The sequence below is a fragment of the Parasteatoda tepidariorum genome, chromosome 4, assembly GCF_982258835.1.
Source record: "Parasteatoda tepidariorum strain Cologne lab strain chromosome 4, Ptep-v5.0, whole genome shotgun sequence".
Lineage (NCBI taxonomy): Eukaryota > Metazoa > Arthropoda > Arachnida > Araneae > Theridiidae > Parasteatoda > Parasteatoda tepidariorum.
In genome coordinates, this window is record NC_141758.1 from 105,709,181 (window position 1) to 105,731,587 (window position 22,407).

The 22,407-nt window shown below is 27.2% G+C and overlaps 1 long non-coding RNA gene across 1 annotated transcript; it reads left to right on the top strand.

The window, feature by feature from the left end:
- The first annotated feature begins 8,281 nt into the window (after positions 1-8,281).
- LOC147812520 (uncharacterized) lies at positions 8,282-13,491 on the top strand. Its single transcript, XR_015433245.1, has 3 exons — positions 8,282-9,102; positions 10,089-10,226; positions 13,227-13,491. It is a non-coding gene; the product is annotated as an uncharacterized LOC147812520 (long non-coding RNA).
- The last annotated feature ends 8,916 nt before the right edge of the window (positions 13,492-22,407 follow it).

Consider the following 22,407-nt stretch of genomic DNA (forward strand, 5'->3'; position numbering starts at 1 on the left):
CCCCCTATCTAAGTATTATCCAATTTATTTATATATATATTTATCACTTATACATTTTCCAATTAACATTACGCATAAGTTAATCAAAATTGGAATATAGTTAACGTGATTGTATTTTATAGAAAACGTTCATCACCTCTGATGATTAAAATGTGAATTTAATTCCGAACTATAATTTTATCACCAAGCTTGCGCCTACTACTAAGGTATTTATTGGTACATACATTTTAAGAGTGTCTGAACATTTTGATAGCAAATTTAATACTGCAAGAGCGTTTTTTTTCCTTGTAATATTTCGTTTTTAAAACTAATTTTTTTCGTTGTAGTTCGTTGCCTCAAGCACTGTAAGCTATGGTCATTTTGTATCTTATTTAGATTGCCATTTGGGCAGTCTATTCCCAGATGCCAAATGGGCTGTCAAAGTTCAACAGTCTACCTGTATTATTAGTCTGTAGAAAGACATCCCTGAATGCTAAGTTAACTTGATTAATTTGAGAAAGTCTGTTTTATGAAATAAAGCAGAAGTCAATACTTTAAGTAAATATGGATAATGAAGAGATTTGAATGTCTTCTGAGTTCTTGGTTCAAAGGAAACTTAAAAATAGTAAAAGTTCTTCCCACACTATTACTCTGTGGATAAGCTAAGTGTGGATTTATAAAAATAGATTGAACTAATTTAAAACCAAACGCATTTTATCAAATTTTAATATTCAAGTTTTGTGCCTTTTCTTTTTGATAATGTATGACAAAGTATAGTTTGAGTTATATCGATTAAAACTACTTTAAATTTTAAGATATTATTTTGCTGTAGCTCATTTTTTTAATCTCCATTTTAATTTTATGGTTACATTTTTCTTTTAACTTTGATTGCGAAAAAGTTTTCAAATATTTCTTCCTTTTTTTCAATCACCAAATTTAAGAGAAAATATTTGTTATTAATTTTAACTTTTGTGCGTCTGTAGTCATAAGTCAACTTATTACCTCTTTAAAAATGATTACAATAGTTACTTATTAAATTTTGTTTTCATTTCAGGCTCTAATGTCAATTTTTTTCAGGTAAAACTAATAAGTATTTTAGATTCATTTTAGTTCATTAAGATGCTCAGTTCAACTAATAAAACCGTATCAATTGGTTTCCTCCCTGAGAATGAATGGCTTTGTGTCTGCTACTAATAGACAGAGATGAAGACGGTAGAAAATCTTCAGAAAACACTTAAAAGATGGTCTTTTTTCCAAATTAGGTTAGTTAGACAAATCTTATTAAACTTGCGATAATCATACTTACCAACTTGTAAGATCGCTGAAAAATATTTTTTAGAAAGTGGTAGTAAAACAATTAAATTCGTAGGAATTTTCTTTGAAGAAAACTATCAAGACATCTCTAAGCATAATTAGCCATGAAATAGATTTTAACTACAAATTTTTTAAAAATTATTGATTTGTCGTAGTAAAATTTTTTTTGAAACTTTAAACTTCAAGAGTTAATACCTCAAAACGCAAATGTTGAATGTTAATGTAATGCTAAGAAAATTATATCTCAGTTGCCGTACAAGTTGGCAGCTATGGATATTGTTCTAAAAACAATGCATTTTGTATAAATAGTACAGTCTTTTGTTCCAATACTATACTACTAAAAGAACTTTTTCTAAAAATTCTTTATAAATAGCATTGCTGCTAGCATTTTAAAATGTAAATTTGCACTGGCATTGACTGTTTTGTATATTTAAAAAATTTAATTGGATATCAAAATGTCATTTTCCTGGTATGTCACAGACAATATTTCCAATAATCACTAGCTTTAAAACTTCCCTCAAATTTTTCAATGTCTAATTTTTTTTATCTCAACCGTTGTAAGCATTTCTGGAATATATACAGAGGTATTAGTTCCAAAAACCTTGTGTAGAAATAATTTTTTCTGTCAATAATTTGTTTGTCACATGAAAAGCAGTCATTTTTCTGGCCACTTTTTTTTAGTAATTTAAAATTAAAATAGATAGTCAGCAATCAATATCTTAGGTTAAGCGATTGTTAAATTAAAATAAATGCTGTAAATGGCTAATTGTCATTATACTGGCTGTCATTTTCCTAGCTTATGAATGCCATCAGTTACCAGAAATTTTTTTAAGCAGCATAATGTAAAGAGTGAAAGCAAATATTAACCTAATACCCAGTTTATGTAAGATTGTAATATGCTTGTACAAAGTTATCTACTTATTTAATGATTGATTATTATACACAATATTATTCTCTACATATCAGCTACAAAATTACTTTTGATTCTTTTAGCAGTGGATAAAAGAATTAATTTAAACAATTCATGGTCCATATAACACAAAGTCTTTAGGTTATTTTTTTTCAAAACACAGATAGTTAAAATATGAAGGACATCACTGTACAATTTAATTCTGTCATAGTCTTTAAACTCTACTTGGGTGTATAAATTAAAGAATGCAATAAAGTTGGAAAATAAAATGATTTGAAATATTTTAAATTAAAATAATATAATAAAAAAAAATCCGATGTAAATTATTATAAAATTAATTTTACTGGGTTATTTTAAAACATGGGGCCTAAAAAAATCAAGGAAAAATAAACTGAGAAAAAAAAACGGGAAGCCGAGAAGAAATAGTATGTTCAAATTGTTCACAATAATTATTTACATAAAAATGTAAAATTAACTTTTCAACTTTGTCTTCTTGAGTTTCTTAACGTGAATTACTTACTATTAGCTTAAAATGACTGTTTTCTTAACTCCTAATCTAATATGTCATTTTTCTGGTATTCAAAATTTGGTGAATTCCTACTTTTTTTGAGAAAATATCGATTAACTACGCTGCTGTCTGTAAAATATTAATAAATGTAGCTAAATAAATATATAAAAAAAATTTTAGATTATTTTGAAGACTTTAAATTTGAAGAAACTTTTTTTTCCGAATTGTCATGTTTCCAAAGAATTACCCATATATATATATATATATATATATATATATATATATATATATATATATATATATATATATATATATATATATATATATATATATATATATATATATATATATATATATTAAATAACAGATAGATATCTCCATGATCCATATTTAAATACGTGTTTTGCTTGAGGGGCATTTTTTTTCTTCATCTTACAAAATACAGCGATTTCTTAAAACCAAAATTAAATGCATTCTGAATTTACGTTGGTGGATCAAATATAAATGAGACCTTTCTAATAGCAGCATACGATTTTTATTCATATTATCAAGGGAACACTAAACTTTATCTAAAATATAAGCAATAGCTTGGCACTGTTTAGTTTTCGTTAAGTTCTTTTTTTTTAAGTTACTTTAATCATAAGTGAGCGGTCGTAACATTCTTAACGCAGTTTCAGAGCACATAATAATAAAATTTTTAACAAGAGGAAATATCAAATGTACTGACAATTTGAACAGATCACAGGCAAACTTTGGCAATGATATCCTGTCTAGAGCTCAAGTATGCAAACGGCACTAGTCATTTAAACAAGGCCGTTAAGAAATTGAAATTGTCTCATGCTCTTCAACCAAGATTGAGTTTTACTACAGACCTTATTCATAATGACCGACGAATGAAAGTTCGAGAAATTTGTGCTGTGACAAAGATGAGTTATGGAAGTATGCAAAGCATAATTCATGACGATTTGGAATATAGAAAAATCTCAGCGAGGTGGGTACCTAGAATTTTGAACACAAAACAAAAGTATGCAAAAAAAGAAGTTTGTCAAAAACCGAAGTAACGCAACCAAAGTTTCAGACATTTCATTGGGATACGGTTCAACATCCTCCATGTAGTCTGAATTTGGCACTTTTAGATTACCATTTGTTTAGAAAAATTAAAAAAACTTTATGAAAACTTAAACTCAAAAGTTGCAACAATTACTACAATAGTTGATAGGATCAATCACTTTAAAAACCATATTACAATGAATAAAATGGTTTTAAAAATTATTACCATTAAGGAAAAAATCATTTATTTTTAGAATCAAGTCAATAAATATAGCCAACAAATTAGTTGATAGAATGAAAGAAACAAATTTTTGAACTTTAATGGCATGAAGTCGTTTATGTGCTCAGCTAGGGAAAATGAGGAAAATACTTAATTATTCTGCACTTTAACTGAGCAATTCAGTTAATCTGCAAATTATCTTGATAGAGATTCTTGACTCCGACATCCTAGTTTTCTTAATGTTGGGAAAATTAAGAAGGTGGAGATAAAAATAATTTATTGAAATACAATAATTATATTTCGTTTACGACATTAAGATTTAATGATCTTTAATTTTTCCTCAGGATATAGAGAAAAATGAGCAAGAAGCCTTGTAAAGACATCTAACAGTCATTAATGGTAAGGTAAGGTAACTATCGGTAAGTTTTACAAGCTTAAAAAAATATTAAGTTCTATTTATTCAAGAAATGGTATGATTCTGTGCTTTGTAAAGGTAAGCTTCCTAATAATACTTAATTATAATGTAAATTATTTATTTATCTTGAATGTCTGTTTGTACGATATTCAAAGTAATCCTAAAAAGGTAGAGTAAGTAATCTAATATTGCGTTTTTTTTCTTCAGGGTAAAAAAAAAAGGGGGGGGGGCAAACTTTTGTCCGTTTTTTTTCCGTTTGGTACATTTTCGTTCGAGGGATCCCGTCACACATTCCGCAAAATTCATCATTCTTACGTCCGCGTTTAATTATATGCGACGAATATCGGTCGTTCCGTCATCTCATTGCTTTTGTGTTTCCATATTTTTGTTACTTTTTTTTCCTGTCTTTTCCATTTCTTTTCAGTTTTTCATTGTTTTCTGAGACTCTTTCCACTGTGTTTGTCTCTATTTTTTTCCTCACTTTTCTGAAGTTTTACTTTTCTATTGTGCCTTTTCCACGTTTTATTTTCATTGTTTCGTTTCCAATATTTTTTTCTTATTTTTTTTCCATTGTGTAATTCTTATATTTTCTCCTTAGTACTTTTTCTATATTTTTTTCATTGCTTTTTTTATTCCTTTTTTTTAATTACTTTTTTTATTGCTTTTTTTCCATTGTGCTTTTTACTTTGTGTTGTTTTAAATTTATTCCAGTGTATTTTTCTTTTTTTTCCCGTGTTTTTTCCAACAGTTTTTCCGATTTTTTCCTGTGGAGTTTTTTATTTGCCATTTTATCCATTGAATTTTTCCATTTTCTTCCTCAGCGTTTCCCAATTTTTCCATTGTTTTTTATTTTTAATTTTTTCAGTATTTTTTTCCATTTTTTCCTGTGCATAATTTTTTTTTCTCCATTGTTCATTATTTTTTTATTTTTTCCATTTTTTTGTGTAATTTCAAAGTGTATTTTTTTTTACTCTTTTCAATCTTTTTTTTCGATTGAGTAATTTTTTTATTTTTTCCTCCGTATTTTTTCTATATTTTTTTTTCTATTTTTGCCATTGTGTTTTTATTTTATGTGTTTTTTTTTTAATTTTCTGTTGTGTTTTTTCATTTTTCCATTGTGTATTTTCCATTCTGTTTCTTCCATTCTGTTTTTATTTTCAGTTTTTTTCCAGTTTATTTTTTGTTTTTTTCCAGTGTATTTTTTGATTTTTCCAGGGTTTTTTAATTTTTTTCCCATTGTTTTTTTTTTGTATTCTCATCGGTTTTTTTTGCATTTTTACAATCTATGTTTTTTTTCTATTTTTTCCATTGTATTTTTCAGATTTTTCCTATGGAGTTTTTTTAATTTCAATTTTATCCATTGTATTTTTTCATTGTTTTATTTTTTCAGTGTTTTTTCGATTTTTTCCTGTGTGAAATTTTCCTTTTTTACATTGTGTTTTCTTTATTTTTCTATTGTTTTTTCCATTTTTCAGGTGCGTTTTTATCATTTTTCCATTGTGTTTCTTCCATTCTGTTTTGTTCGGTTTCTTTCCATTGTGTATTTTTAATTTTTTCCAGGGTTTTTTAATTTTTTTTCCATTGTGTGTTTCGTATTCTCCTCGTTTTTTTTACATTTTTCCAATCGGTGTTTTTTTCTATTTTTTCCATTGTATTTTTCCAATGGAGTTTTTTTTAATTTCAATTTTATGCATTGTCTTTTTCTATTGTTTTTATTTTTTCAGTGTTTTTTCGATTTTTTTCCGGTGTGATATTTTCGATTTTTCCATTGTGTTTTCCTTATTTTTCTATTGTTTTTTTTCCATTTTTCCGGTGTTTTTTTTCATTTTTCCAATGTGTGTTTTTCATTGTGTTTCTTCCATTCTGTTTTTTTCGGTTTTTTTCCATTGTGTTTTTTTTAATTTTTTCCAGTGTATTTTTTGATATTTCCAGGGTTTTTTAATTTTTTTTCCATTGTGATTTTTGTATTCTCATCGTTTTTTTGCATTTTTCCAATCTGTGTTTTTTTTCTATTTTTCCATTGTATTTTTCCGATTTTTCCTATGGAGTTTTTTATTTCCAATTTTATCCATTGTATTTTTCCATTGCTTTTATTTTTTCAGTGTTTTTTCGATTTTTTCCTGTGTGATATTTTCTATTTTTCCATTGTGTTTTCCTTATTTTTCTATTGTTTTTTTTCCATTTTTCCGGTGTTTTTTCATTTTTCCAATGTGTATTTTCCATTGTGTTTCTTCCATTCTGTTTTTTTTTCGGTTTTTTCCAATTTGTTTTTTTCTATTTTTTCCACTTTATTTTTTGATTTTTTTTCCAGAGTTTTTTAATTTTTTTTCCATTGTTTTTTTTTGTATTCTCATCGTTTTTTACATTTTTCCAATCTGTGTTTTTTTTTCTATTTTTCCATTGTTTTTTCCGATTTTTCCTTTGGAGTTTTTTTAATTTCAATTTTATCCATTGTATTTTTTCATTGTTTTTATTTTTTCAGTGTTTTTTTTTCGATTTTTTCCTGTGTGAAATTTTCCTTTTTTCCATTGTGTTTTCTGTATATTTTTATTGTTTTTTCCATTTTTCATATGTGTTTTTCCATTGTGTATTTTCCATTGTGTTTCTTCCATTCTGTTTTTTAAGGTTTTTTTTAATTGTGGATTTGTAATTTTTTTCAGTGTATTTTTTCCAGGGTTTTTTAATTTTTTTTCCATTGTGTGTTTCGTATTCTCCTCGTATTTTTACATTTTTCCATTCTGTGTTTTTTTCTATTTTTTCCATTTTATTTTTCCCATGGAGTTTTTTTTAATTTCAATTTTATCCATTGTATTTTTCCATTGTTTTTATATTTATTTTTTCAGTGTTTTTTCGATTTTTTCCTGTGTGATATTTTCTATTTTCCATTGTTTTTTTCCATTTTTCCAGTGTGTTTTTTCATTTTTCCAATGTGTATTTTCCATTGTGTTTCTTCCATTCTGTTTTTTTTCGGTTTTTTTCCATTGTATTTTTTTGATTTTTTCCAGCGTATTTTTTGATTTTTCTAGGGTTTTTTAATTTTTTTCCTATTGTTTTTTGTATTCTCATCGTTTTTTTGCATTTTTACAATCTGTGTTTTTTTTCTATTTTTTCCAGTGTATTTTTCAGATTTTTCCTATGGAGTTTTTTTAATTTCAATTTTATCCATTGTATTTTTTCATTGTTTTATTTTTTCAGTGTTTTTTCGATTTTTTCCTGTGTGAAATTTTCCTTTTTTCCATTGTGTTTTCTTTATTTTTCTATTGTTTTTTTTCATTTTTCAGGTGTGTTTTTTCATTTTTCCATTGTATTTCTTCCATTCTGTTTTTTTTGGTTTTTTTTAATTGTGTATTTTTATTTTTTTTCAGTGTATTTTTTGATTTTTTCCAGGGTTTTTTAATTTTTTTTTCATTGTGTGTTTCGTATTCTCCTCGTATTTTTACATTTTTCCATTCTGTGTTTTTTTCTATTTTTTCCATTTTATTTTTCCAATGGAGTTTTTTTTAATTTCAGTTTTATCCATTGTATTTTTTCATTGTTTTTATATTTATTTTTTCGATTTTTTCCTGTGTGATATTTTCTATTTTCCATTGTTTTTTTCCATTTTTCCAGTGTGTTTTTTCATTTTTCGAATGTGCATTTTCCATTGTGTTTCTTCCATTCTGTTTTTTTTTCGGTTTTTTTCCATTGTGTTCTTTTGATTTTTTTCCCATTGTTCTTTTTGTATTTTTTTCCATATGTTCCATTGTTTTCCATTGTTTTTTTTTCCATATTTCTATTATTCAAATTTTTACCTGTCAAATTTTCAAGTTATTTTTTTTTATTTATTTATTTATTATTTTTTTTTAATAAATTATAAACTTTTTTTTCTTTTTTGTTTTCGTTTTTTTCTAGTTTTTTTAGTTCCGGTTTTTTACAATGTATTTACCATTTTTTTGTTCTTATCAATTGAAGTTTAATTTTCTGGTCGTGTTTTGTCATCCCATTTTTTTTATCAGTTTTCAAATTTTTCGTTTTTTTTTTCTATGTCCTGTTTTTTTTTTATTGTTTCAAATTAATGTCTGTTTCATTGCATGCTTCAATACTAGTATGGGTTTAAATTTTTTACAAAATACTTTTTCAATTTTTAATTATGTGTTATAATTTCTTATTAGTGTATTCAGTTTTATTTACCAATTCGAATTCTACATTCCATGTGTTTCGTTTTTCCAATTTTTTCCTTATTTTTTATCCTATTTGATTTAGATTTTTTTTCCAGTTTTTATTTCTTTTTTTCTCATTTAGTTTCAGCTTTTCATTCATTATGTCTACCATATTTTTCCGAAGTAATTTTCAGTTTGGTTTCTGGTTTATATCTAATATGTTTCACAGCACTTCATTCAATTTCCCTCAAATTTTTTTCCCTTCAGTGTGATTTTTCAGTATCATCCCAGTTTTCCGTTTTTGCATTCATGGATTCAACTATCCACTCCACATTTTCGCTTCAATTTTTTTTCGTGCTTCCTGTGATCAGAAAAAACGCTTGATTTAAATTCTAATTTAGTATATTTCAGCTCTTAAGGGTTTTTCTCGATTACCCGACATATAAGTGAAATCCTGACTCATTGGAATCTGCCAGAGTGACTCTAACATTGCCTGCCTCTAACATTGCCTGCCTCCTTCTCTTTAAGCATAAGAAGAGGAATTGTCGCTTTTGAAAGATAAAGAATGTAAGTTAAAAGTTCCATTCTTATTTTTCTTTACTAACTGTTTTATACATTGCAAATTTTAAATTTTATGCACCAGCTTTTTTTAATAACTTATTGGAAATTCTAGTTCTCTTAAAATCTCCAAAAAGATTGCTAAACGCATTTTTTTTAAAAGCATCATGAGCAAAATTTCTTATTTCCTTCAATCGCAAAAATTATTTTGAATGTATTTTGAGTGTATCCGGGTACTATTCATTGTCAATTTGTGTTTGGTCACTTGATCTTTATGTTAAGATTGACTTTCTCTCTCTTATAAACTTGGTCTGTTATAGAAATATCGGAACTCTCTTCATTAAATTCAATATTTAAAAAATAATATTTTACAGATTTTCAAAATTATTTGTTACGCTATTTTTGGTCATCATTTCATGTTTAATTTATAATTTGCCACGCTGTTAGGCCATTCAACATTAAAAATAAATTTCAATTATTAAATATTTAATTTAAAAGAAAAAAAATTCAAATACTTGAATAGCTTATTTGCTGTTAAAGAACAGCATAATAAAATAAAAATTTAAATTTTACTTATGCAATCAATAAAGCATATACTGTGATATATAATGCAATAAAAAGATAGTGATTCCTTAAAATAATTTAGGTATTAATTATAATTATAATCTCACTGAATCAAAAGTGAAAAAAAATAGAATGAAAACACTAAATTTTAATATTTTAATTTAAACAAATAATATGGTAAACTATTGAATAATATCAATTAATTGAAATAACAAATACAAATATCAATAACTTTGTAATAACCCTATGAGCATGGATTATTCAAAAGCATTCACTTTTCAAAATTTCAGGTACAAAAAAATTCAACTCGTTTTCGGTTCTTGCTTTCATGGATTCAAATATCTACTTCACATTTTCCTTACAATTTTTTTTCACGATTCCTGTAATCAGAAAAAACGGTTGATTTTAAATTCTAATTTATTATTTTTCAGCTTTTGAGGATTTGTTCACAATTACCCGACATATAAGTGTATGCCTGACATATTAGAATCTGCTAGATTGACTCTAACATTACCTGCCCCCTTCTCTTTAAGAAGAAGAGGAATTCTTGCTTTTGAAAGATACAGAATGTAAGTAAAAAGTTCCATCCTTATTTTTCTTTGTTAACTGTTTTATACATTGTAAATTTTAAATTTTATACACCATTCATGTAACCGTTTTTTTTAAATAACTTCTCGGAGATACTAGCTCTCTTAAAATCTCCAAAAAGATTGTTAAAAACATTCCTTAAAAGGCATCATTAGCAAAATTTCTTATTTTCTTCACTCGCAAAAAATAAAAAGAACTCTTAAGTGCTTCTAACGATATATATATATATATGTACTAGAATCAACTTCAATTTTTTTATACACACAAACTTTTCCAGACAAAAGGATTTTCCTGCCCCACTCCCTCGTTTTCTTTATAACGAAGAAAACATTTTTAAAAATGATGAAATCAAAATTTTTTAACTCCATATAAGTAATGAAGTTTTACCATTTTAAATGAATAGGTTTTCTAGTAAAAAAGTTGGTTTTTATATTTTATTACTTCAATTTTATTTATTCATTCCGGCTAAAAATTTTAACTTATTACTAAGGCCCGAATTTTGATGACATTTGCATTTTTTTGCATTTTTGGACATTTTTTGTCCTTTAGAGCATTTTTTGAGATTTATAGGGCGTTTTCTTTAAAATTTTGGGGCGTATTTTGCATTTTAAAGCATTTTTTAAATTTTTTGTTAAATTTTTCGAATTTTTATTATTTTTTATAATTTTTTATTATTACACTGGCTTCCAAACAATGAAGAAAATTTCTAGGATATTAACAGGTGAAGCAACATCTTTTCAAATTGAAGAAGAATTGTCAGTAAGTGTGACCGTCCTATTCAAGTACGCACCAATAACATCAGTAGACGTTGAAAGAAGCTTCTCCTGGTATAAAAAATTTGCTTTCAGACAAGAGACGCTCGTTTACATTTCAAAATATAAAAAAAAAAAAAATTAATAATCCATTGTAATTCTGATATTTAGTAATATTATGAGATGGAAGTTGTTATATTCATTTAAGTTTCTATACAAAATTAAAATGTTTTGGAGTCAATATATTTTCCTTTTTTTTGTTATTTTTGGATATAAAACATATTTGTCAAACTTTAATGAACGTAGAACAAGTATTGCATTGCTTTATATTTTTTGAAACGACTCATAATACTTTTAAAGAGTAAAACATTGTTTTAGTTCAATATTTTTACTTCTATTTAAGTCATGTCATAAGGCATTTTTAGCGCAATTTTCGCATTTTAAGGGCATTTTTTGCACTTTTAAGGGCATTAATTGAGATTTTTTAGGTCATCAAAATCCGGGCTCTACTTATTACTTATGAATTTATTATTTAATCAAACAAGTTTGGTGGCTTATAATAAACTATAAGGAAATTATTTTCATTTGACTATTTGCTGATTAACTTTACTCAAAATTAAATTAAAATAAATTAAACTAAATAAATTATTCCAAAACCTCTATTAGTGTGAAAAGGTGATATTTTTGCATAAATAAATGTTTTAACTTTTCAGTGTCTCTTTTTATAAAAATTTTGGTTTGCCTTGAAACTTATTAATTTTATATATTTGCCTAACTTATTATATTTGCCTCGTAATTTATCAAGTTTCAGCCTTCAATAATTATACTGAAAATATTATAAGTTTTAAAATCACGTAACATGTGGTATTTGATATCAGTTCAAAATCATAAGATGGCGCTTTGCTGTCCTCTGACGGAATTCCCGATTATGCCAGAGACTATATATGAATTATGCTTCAAGAAACCTGAATTAAAGAAATTATATACTGGATTCTTGAACTAATCACCCTTAGTATAGGACTTTTCAGTACCCCTGCCAAAAGTAAAAACAATAACTTAACAAGTTGGGAGATGCAAATTAATCTTAATTCGGAAATAATTTAATATTTAGAGAATAAAGAAATGAATCATCAAACTTCGTTGAATTTCTTGCCAAACACTTCACCTGAATTTTGACACTTTCCCTGAATTTTTTTTTTTCGTAAGCTGTAAAACAAACATAAAATATACTGGGGACATGAAAATGACTGTTTTTGTGAGAATGACCCACATATATATATATATATATATATATATATATATAGGGTGGTCCCGAATTCATGGTAGAAATTTTGAAGTTAGATACCGGACTTTGTAACAATCATTATTGTTCAGGAATGTATGGACGCAAGTGAAGCGATGAGGCTGAAACAGGAGAAATAAAAAGAAAGAGAAATTTAGTTATCGGTTGGTTGCGTTGCCGGCAGAGGGCAGTGGATGTCTAACCACCGTTCAACTTGATGCATCTCAGAAAAGGAAAGCCCCATTCTCAATTATGCTAATTTCTACGATGGGAGACTTTACGTATGTCGAAAAATCAGACATGCATTGCATGTACGGCAGTGCAAATGATAACGGCAGAGTTGCGCTACGAATGTATCACGCGCAGTTTTCAGATCGACGAATGCCGGCTCACGGAATTTTTCAGCTGTTACATCGTGAACTTCGCGAAACTGGTTTTTTCTACTTCACCAGACATGAAATTGGTCGACGAACAACTGTACGCAGTCCAAGCCTGGAAGAAAGCATCTGGAACATTGTGGCTGATAGACACGAGTTACGTACAAAAGCTGTTGTTCATCATGTAGGTCTGAGTCATCAGACAGTTTGTAGAATATTAAATTAAAATCGCTTTCACCCCTTCCATTTTCAGTGAGTACAAGCTTTGAATCCGGCAGATAATCCTCTCCGCCTTAGCTTTTCAGTGGGTGGTACAGCAATGGGCGCTGCAGCCGTACTTTATACTTCATGTACTATTTACAGATGAGGCGACGCTTACACGCGAAAGTGTGACTTTAATACGCGCAATTCCCATGTGTAGAGTAACCGAGAATCCACATGCAACGCGACCACACGCGTATTAACAAGGATTCTGTATGAATGTGTGGGCTGGTTTTGTCAACGACTTTTTGATTGGCCCATACTTACTACCGACGTGACTTAATGGCGAATGTTATCTTATTTTTCTAGAACATGTGTTACCAGAACTACTGCAGGATGTTCCGATCGAGATTCGTCACCGCATGTGGATTCAGCATGATGATGCGCCACCCCACTTTGGTTGCTCGAATATCCGAAAGGGCTGCACGTGTGCGTGAAGTAACTGGCATCTTTGAACGTGCGTGCCAATCGCTCCACCGACGCTGTCAAGCACGCATCGCTACTGGGGAACGCAATTTTGACAAGTTATTGTAAACATTACTCTTGTCAACAAAGCTTTCAATAAAAAAATTTGTCGTTCCTTTCGTCTCTTATTTTTGTGTTTGCGCCTAACTGCCTCACTTGCATTCATACAATAAATGATACGTAATCCTATTCAATAAATGATTGTTACAATGTCCTGCACCTACCCTTAAAATTTGTTCCAAGAATTAGGAACCACCCTGTATAAAAATTAAGGATTATATCTATAGAAATACCTTACAATAATTAATTTCAAAAAAATTAGAAATTATATTCTTCAATTATTCAATAATATTATTCTAATAACTTCATCTCAAAAATCTGCAGATAATAAATTAATTTTGAAAAACACACAGAATAATTTTTGTAAAGAATATTTTATCCTTCAGAGTACCAATCCACCTCCTGCATAAAATATAAACTATATTAGTTTATATTTTATGTTGCTCTTTACTATATTCTGCTCTTTACTAAATTATTTGGAAAATGGTGAATTTTTCCAGTAGCCTTTCAAATGATTGATGCAATAAATAAGTTAAATACAAAAGTAAATGCTTTACGTTTTAACTAATATTAATAGATTTAATAAAGATATAAAGCATTTGATCCCATTAAAAGTTTCAGCTAATTAATAAAAAAAAATTCTAGAATGTTCATTTCATTGCAACAAAAAATAAGAAATATGCAAGAAAAATGTTAAAATGTAATAAAATTTTTTTACTTACTCTTAGATGGTTCACGTATGATTATTTTTGCATAAGGATTAATTTACGATTATTATTTACAATTAATTGGCACTAGTATATGCATATCTTGCTAATGAAATCAATTCTAGGCTCACAACTTTATTATTCAAAAATATTAAATATATCCTCCTATAAGGTTAAAAAATTTATTCAGAATGTTATTTTACAGAATAAAACCACTAAAATGCATGTAACTGTTAACATAATTACAAGATGAGAAGTATGACAACATAAAAAGATTTAAATACAGGATATCTGCGCACCAGGGAAGTCATGACAAATCATAGAAAGTCATGAATTTCGATATTGAACAAAGTTTGTCAAGAAATGTCATGATTTTAATTATTTTTAAAAGAAAAAATCGTAGAAAGTCGCCGAAATATCTAATTTTTAAAATGGAATTTAGTCCCCTTCTATTTCATGGTGTTCCGAATATCTGAATTTGTAACAAAATCCCGACTCAGTAATATTTTATTAAAATATAAAATGTTTTATCATGTTATTTAAAAAATATGGTGTTCTTTCAAAAAATGAAAGAAAAAACGTTTCTAGAGTGAATTATTTTTTAAACTTCTGTGATTTCATAATTTTTGTTATAATTTTTTTATTTTATCAATTTTAAATTCTTGTTGAAGCAAGCCAGTCATTGGCTAATTTTTTTTATTTCAAAATGAGAACAGAAAAATCAGGAGTATTTCTTTCCTTTCCGATGAACAAGAAAAGTATCTTTAGAATATAATTCTGCAGAAAAAAGGAAAAAAAAAAATATTTGTATTTATATTTTTTCCAGCTATTTTATTGCTTCAACTCTTTCAATTCTCTGTTTTTTTTTTTTTTTTAAATTTAAAATCTAGAAATATGAAGATGCAGAGTATAACAGCTTTGGTTATACCTATCATTTCAATTAATGTTATTATAATGCTATTTTAAATTTATTGTTGTGTTTGCTGGTGAAATTAGTAACTTCGTGAAGTCATGAAAAATTCTTGGAATTAGTCCTGGAAAGTCATGAATTTGAAAATCTAAAATGTAGCAGATACCCTGTAAATAGACATGGTAGAAGAAGGACTGTGCAGCCTAATTTTAAAAATACGTTTATAATTACTTCATTTATGTCAATTGTCAAAAAAATGAAAGAAACGGAATATTTTAAATACGGGCTCCTTTTCCTTCATTCATTTTATTATTAATCATAAATTAAGATCAGAGCGCAATCATACATAGCACAATGCATTCATACGAAAAATTGCATAACCGAATTCGGTAAATATTTTAAGACCACGTTAAGCAAAACTTTTTACATGATTAGATTTAATAATCACAGATATTAAAAAAAAATGCAGACATTAAAATTATATATAACCAAAAGAATACAAACAATACATTTAATTACAAACTATAACTGTTCACATACTTGAATTTTATTCTGTTAAAAATAGAACAAGCGTGAAATTCGATAACTAATTCTTGCAGTTAGGAAAATAATTTTTTTAAACCTTTTTATTTTTTATCTGAAGGTTCATATACTTTGTTTAGTTGGTTATGTGAATTAAGTACTAATGCTAGTAATTGAAAATACATTTCTAACGAAGTATTATTTTAGTAAAATGTGCAGAATATATTTGTAAACTATTATATAAAAAAAAACCGCAAAATATAGTTCGTTTCGTTTAGATCGATCATTTTGTTTAGACAATACTGTTTGTGCAAGAATTAAATATTTTCTAAAACTTTTGGTGACTTCTTCAATCTTTAAATTTAATTGTAAAACCACCTAATAAAGTTCTGTTTTACATATCAAGTGAAAATATCTTTTTTATAAGAGGATCCTATTGCACGGTGATTTCATATCACATTTTCCGATAGTTTTACGTCATCAGATTAACAAAACAAGTTTTAACAATTCATTTAATAAAGCAAAATTCTGTTTAGAATCATTTGGCATGATGTTCTAGGTCAACTTATTGCTAGTCAAAATTTAACACCATCGAGAGATACTTATCCCTTTAAAGAGATTTAAAAAAAAAAAACTTTTTTTTTCACAGCATCTGTATTAAAGCTTTACCAGTATTGATGCCCTATATATTCCTACATTTAATAACTATCGAAATTGCATTAATTACCATATTTCCTGTCGTGTCTTTAATTAAAATAAAGCATCATTGGTGTGGCGATTTTTTTACATTTCTCCTCAACTGAATAGTGGCATTTCTCTATTAATTTTGTTTAATTGTCCATAAAATATCGATCAGTCCCGCAGTGGACTGATCGTTAAGACACGGTTCTCAGCAGATCACCGAAGTCAAGCATCACTGGCTGCGGTCAGTGTGCGGGTGGGTGACCACTTGGATCAGTCTGCCTGGGTACCGAGGGTGTGCGGTATTTGTCCTCGTTAAACTGTTCTACCGTCGGGGTACCGAATCGGAGGTGCCATATCCTCTGCAGAGGATCAAAATTGTGATGGCACGCCTTCGGATCATCCTCAGGGAGGTTTCCCAGACCGTCGCCAATAGCTCGTTGTGCAGCTCTAGTGCGACGTAAATGAACAACATAAAATATATAGCTTATTTTTTTAAAATTTCATTTAGTTCTTACGACCAAAATTTTTCATTTTAGTGCTCCGCTTATTTTTTTTCATTTAAATTTGTACAGATTACCGAAATTAAGCTTCGTTGGAGTCGATAATAGTATGGTGATTTTTCACCGTTCCCCTATAAGACCTTTTCATAGGACATACTTTTCTTTTATTTCTATTAGAACCTATTATCAAGTGCACCATGGCATCGTTGGTGTCAATAATAGTATGGCAATTCTTTATTCTTTTGTTATATAAATCTATTATATATAATTCTCTTACGTGGCTTCCAAATTTCAGCTGTATTTCTTTTCCGCCGGTGGCAACGTTTGCTTTGTTTTGTTTACGTTTTGAAAACACCAAAGCATTCTGCCTTTTAATGATGTGTTTCTGATCTAATATATATAATTCTCTTACGTGGCTCCCAAATTTTGGCTGAAGTACTTAGTACAACTAAATAAGATCCTTTTCACAACACTTAAATATTTACTTTATTTATAGAGAAAACAGTCGGCAAAGAATTGTGTTAGGTTAAAAAACATTTCTCTAAAAAAAACGAATTCTAAAAGAAATAAAAATAAACAACTTAAAAAATAAAAATGCTGTTGCCAGCCATAGAATTTTTTGAAAGTTAACTTAGCAACATAAATCAAAATGACATAGAAGCGCAACTAGATCAAAATTAAGATACCTGAGCGCTTGACGTAACAAATCCTTCAATTCTTAGTCTATAGAATTGAATAATAGAACTTAATCTATAACTTAGTCTTCCTGCCTTCCCGGTCGTTGGCGGTGGCAAGAGCTTCACCAAATTTTTCAGCTTTTTCTAGTCAGCTAGTTTCTTTAAACAGTCTGAAGGTAGCAGCTGAAAAAAAATAAGACATGAACTGTGGTTAGTTGTATTATTTTTAAATTAAAAGACAAATAGCTATATTGAAAACATTACATGAACTAAAGTAGACATCAGCATAACGCAAGTACTACTAGCAGCGTTCATGCTAATCCCTAGGTTGACAATTCTTTTGTATAGAATCAGAGCAGTTTTTATGTTTTCAGTAAGTTTATAACGTATGGAAAACGAGTAAGTTTATAGTAAAAACCTTACGACCCTTAACGAGTAAGTTTATAACATATGGAAAATATTATATTTTATAATATAATAGATGGAAAAAAGTTTTTGTTTGAATAATTTTTAAAAATTATTTGGTCACCTTTCGATGAGGTGATCCGGGTTCCAATCCCAGTATCGGCTATGAAGTATTTTGTAAAGGTACCGCTAAGTGGTATTAAATTTGGCTTGGACACAGATCCCTGTTCTTTAACTATTAAAACAAAGTTTCAATTAGCAAACCATAATTTTAATTAAAAAGTGGAATTTTTTTTCTCTTGAATTTTAACATGACAAAATAAATGCAACAGATTGTGTTTATAAACGTAGTCATTCATCAATAAATAAATAAATATTTAATCTATATATTTTTATATTAAAATATTCATTTTTTATCTTATATCAAAATAGATAAGTAAAGCTAAAAAAAATTTTTAAAAAATTCATGTACTCATTGGAATTTTTTTTCACAAAATTTCTTTATAGAAAATCTGATAATGTCAAAGATACTATAAACATATTATGACAAAAAAATACCAGTTACCAGTTAAAAACTCTACTGCTTCAAATAGACTTTGAAAGGGAAGAATGACACTAAATCAGGAAAAAAACATCTGAATTCATCAGCACCCCTTTTTTTTTCTTCTATTTTTGACATATTAGGGTAATTTCCTTCTAATATAACCTCAAGCTTTGGAAATATACATTTTCCACTAATAAAATGCATTTTTTTTTTAAATTCATGTTTATTAATTACTTTCTACAGCTATGCCAGTCTATATTAAGACAACATTTAATGTGTACTTTAATCTGTACACATTTAATGCTATCCTATCAATCTCAAGAATTAAAAAGATTTTTAAAAATGTAATTTCAAATCAATCTCAAGAATTAAAAAGATTTTTAAAAATGTAATTTCAAATGTGTTGGAATTTAACACACACCAAGAAAGAAAGTAATTTTAATAACTAAAATTAATTAATGCAGCAATTTATTTAAAATAAATTTTAAAACTAAGTAAAGGAAACAATAAAAGTATGAATAATTTAAAACACTGTTTTTTAACTTTCAAAATCAATGATTTTTAAAAAAAAAATCATTTGATTTAAATCAACAAACCCTGATAGCTAGAAGTTGAGAAAAGACGCCATGAAAAACATTACAAAACTTTAAGAGTAGCTAATTTTTGAACTTTGAAACATACAATGCTGTAAAATGTAAAAGTATTAGAGTTTAGAATACAAACTAAGCTAAATAAAACAGGAAGGACCAAGGTAATTAATTTAAGGAATAACTGATCCATTTTAATGCAAGATAATGACTCATGAAAAAGTAAAGTCTTATTACAAATTTTAAAATTCTATGTCTATAAAATTACCCAAGATGGCGTTTGTAACCGCTGAGAGGCTTTCAAAACACTGTTTCCTTTTTCATTTTAATTTACAATACATCATCGCCAATTCCAAGATGGTTCTGAAGTAAAAGAGCATAGATAGCCTTTACCGTTGGTTTCAAAATAACATACCTGAAAGAAAAAAAAAATGTGTATATATATAATGTTTTAATAACCATTACAAAATGTACCTCATATTTTATCATCAATTAAGACCATACAAGCAAAACGGGCACGGGATTGCTGAAGGAAGGAATTATCTAAATTTTTCACTTTTTATAATATATTATTTCTTATTTCAGTCACTTTATTCTCTAAAAGAGTTCTTGCATTAGTTCTTTACTTTGTATATGAGAAGCTTCCAAAGCAATGGCCTCTGCTTAAATGTATTAAACATTGCAATAACAGATTGTATGTTAACGAATCCAATTATCAAGAATTCGATGTATAAATTGTGTGTGGAGAAATACCCATACCATCAAAACACTTATCCCAGTCATATTTGACTAAATAATCACATAAGTTAAAATATGTTGCAAAGTTGGGACATATTCAGTTATGGATTGCTTTTCATTTTGATATGTACATGATATCTGCGACATTTTAGATTTTCAAATCACTGACTTTCCATCAATAATTCCAAGAAGTTGTCATGACTTACCGAAGTTACTATTTTATCCGACAATAACACTACAATAAATTCAAATAAGCATTATAATAACATTAATTGAAAGGATAGATATAACCAAAGCTGTTATACTACTCTGAATCCTTGAGGCAGAATTTTTTCGAGCTATCTGCGACAAAACTCGCTAGCACAAATATCTTTCTGCAAGATACTTTTCACAATAATAAACATGTATGTTACTAATTTAAAATAACAAAAGCGCTGTGTTTACAATATATATATATATATATATATATATATATATATATATATATATATATATATAAATAATATATATATATATATAAATAATATATATATATAAATAATATATATATATATATATATATATATATATATATATATATATATATATATATATATATATATATATATATATATATATATATATAATATATATATATATATTATATATATATATATATATATATATATATATATATATATATATATATATATATATATATATATATATATATATATAACTTTCTTTAAATTGAACGTGTAATTTTTATTATAACATTATATGTAACATTTTTGCATTTTGTTGGGAGGCAGGGGGACGCAGAAATTATTTCCTTCGCCTTTTGTAACTAATCATCATAATAAAAAAAAAATTGCAAATTATTAAATCCGCAATAGTACTTGGCGAAAAAAAAGAAAAGATTGACGTCAAATTCACATGAATTGGTCACCTAAAATGAGTGTTTCGTTTCTTGATTAGGCTGTTGTATAAAAATTATCAGATTTAAAAACTATGGAGAAATCAATAGCAATAACTGATAAAATTCGACAGAATTATTGACCTAAAAAATAAATACCCAAATACAAGATTCGAATTTTTCAGGTTGCTTATCGCGATATTTAATATCCACTTGAAAATCATCATCAATAACTGACGAAAATACAGCAGAAAAAATACATCAATTTACGCTGCTATCGACGCATATTGAGCTCGTCAAAAAGTTTTTATTCAAATGCATGATTCAAATATAACTGGTAAATTCCTGTCAAAAACTAAATTTTTTTTTTAAACTTTTCAAAAGAAAAATCTTTCTGCAAGAACTGACTCTATAATGTTCAGCGAAAATGTTGTTGTGTCTCTGCAAATCTGCCACGGGGCTATGAATCTTCTCATTTATTGATATTAAAATTAAAAATTGAGTAAAGAAAGAGTTGAAGCATTTAAATAGCTGGAAAAAAAATACAAAAGCAAATAACTTTTATATAGTTATTTAAAGCTGCTTTTTTTCTTCTTAAAAGTAAGTGTAACATAAAAAGCCTAAGCAAGAATTTTAAATTGATTAAAATAGAAAAAAAAATTAAACAAATAAAATAATTAATAAGATTCTGAAATCACTGAAGTTTAAAAGATAATTCGCTCTAGAAAGGATGTCCTTCCTTAATTATTTTAAAGAACACAATCAAAAAATTTTATATTTTAATAAAATACGACTGAGATTGGATATTTTGTTACAAATTCAGATATTCAGAACGCTGTGAAATTAGGGGGATTCCATTTTTAAAATTAAGATTTTTCAGTTATCTAAATCCGCAATTTTTTAAAAAAAATAGTTAAGATCATGACAAATTTTGTTCAATAATGAAATCCATGACTTTCTAGGTGTGCAGATACCCTATATGTAGCCTAATAAATACATATATGTATGTACCCAAAGAATAGTATCAGGAGAGATACCCTATTCTTTGGCACGAGTATATGGGAGAAACATTGAACAAGTTCGTCATCTTTCAAGTCTCTCAGACATTTTTTTAGTCCGAGAAGAGCAGACAAATTGTTATAGTGCACAGAACCAATAAAAGTAAACAAGCAATAAAAGTAAACAAGATCTTTGGGAGTATCAGAATTGATTAATGTGATATAATATTTAACAAACTTCAGTTCATGTAAGTTAAAACCCCTCCTGAAATTATGAATTACTTGATTAATGAGCTACTCGGTTCGGTAAGTAAGATGTATTGTAGACACATAAATTTTTCATGATTCAATTATTTTTTTTGTAATTTAAACGTTATATATTAATTAGATACATTAAGCATAATATTAAATAATAATTAAACACACACACATATATGTATATATATATATATAAATATATATTTACTGCAAACTTGTACGGTTGAAAAGAAAACTTCTTACTAGCAGCAACATTAGATATCTTATTAAATCTTCAGTAGACATATTAAATCAATCTAGTAGACATACTAAATCTTCAATTTAAAATTTCGAAAAAAAAAACATTTCAATCTACCATGACAAATTAATAATTAAAAAATATGTAAATATGATCTATTTGTTAGCTCACTTAGCTTTTAAATTTTTAATTACTTCAGGTATTAAATAATATTTTTCATCGAAGTTGACAGGTGTGAAAAAATATAAACATAAGCATGCCAGAAGGCTTAACACCTCCAAACATACTATAAAATTACGCCA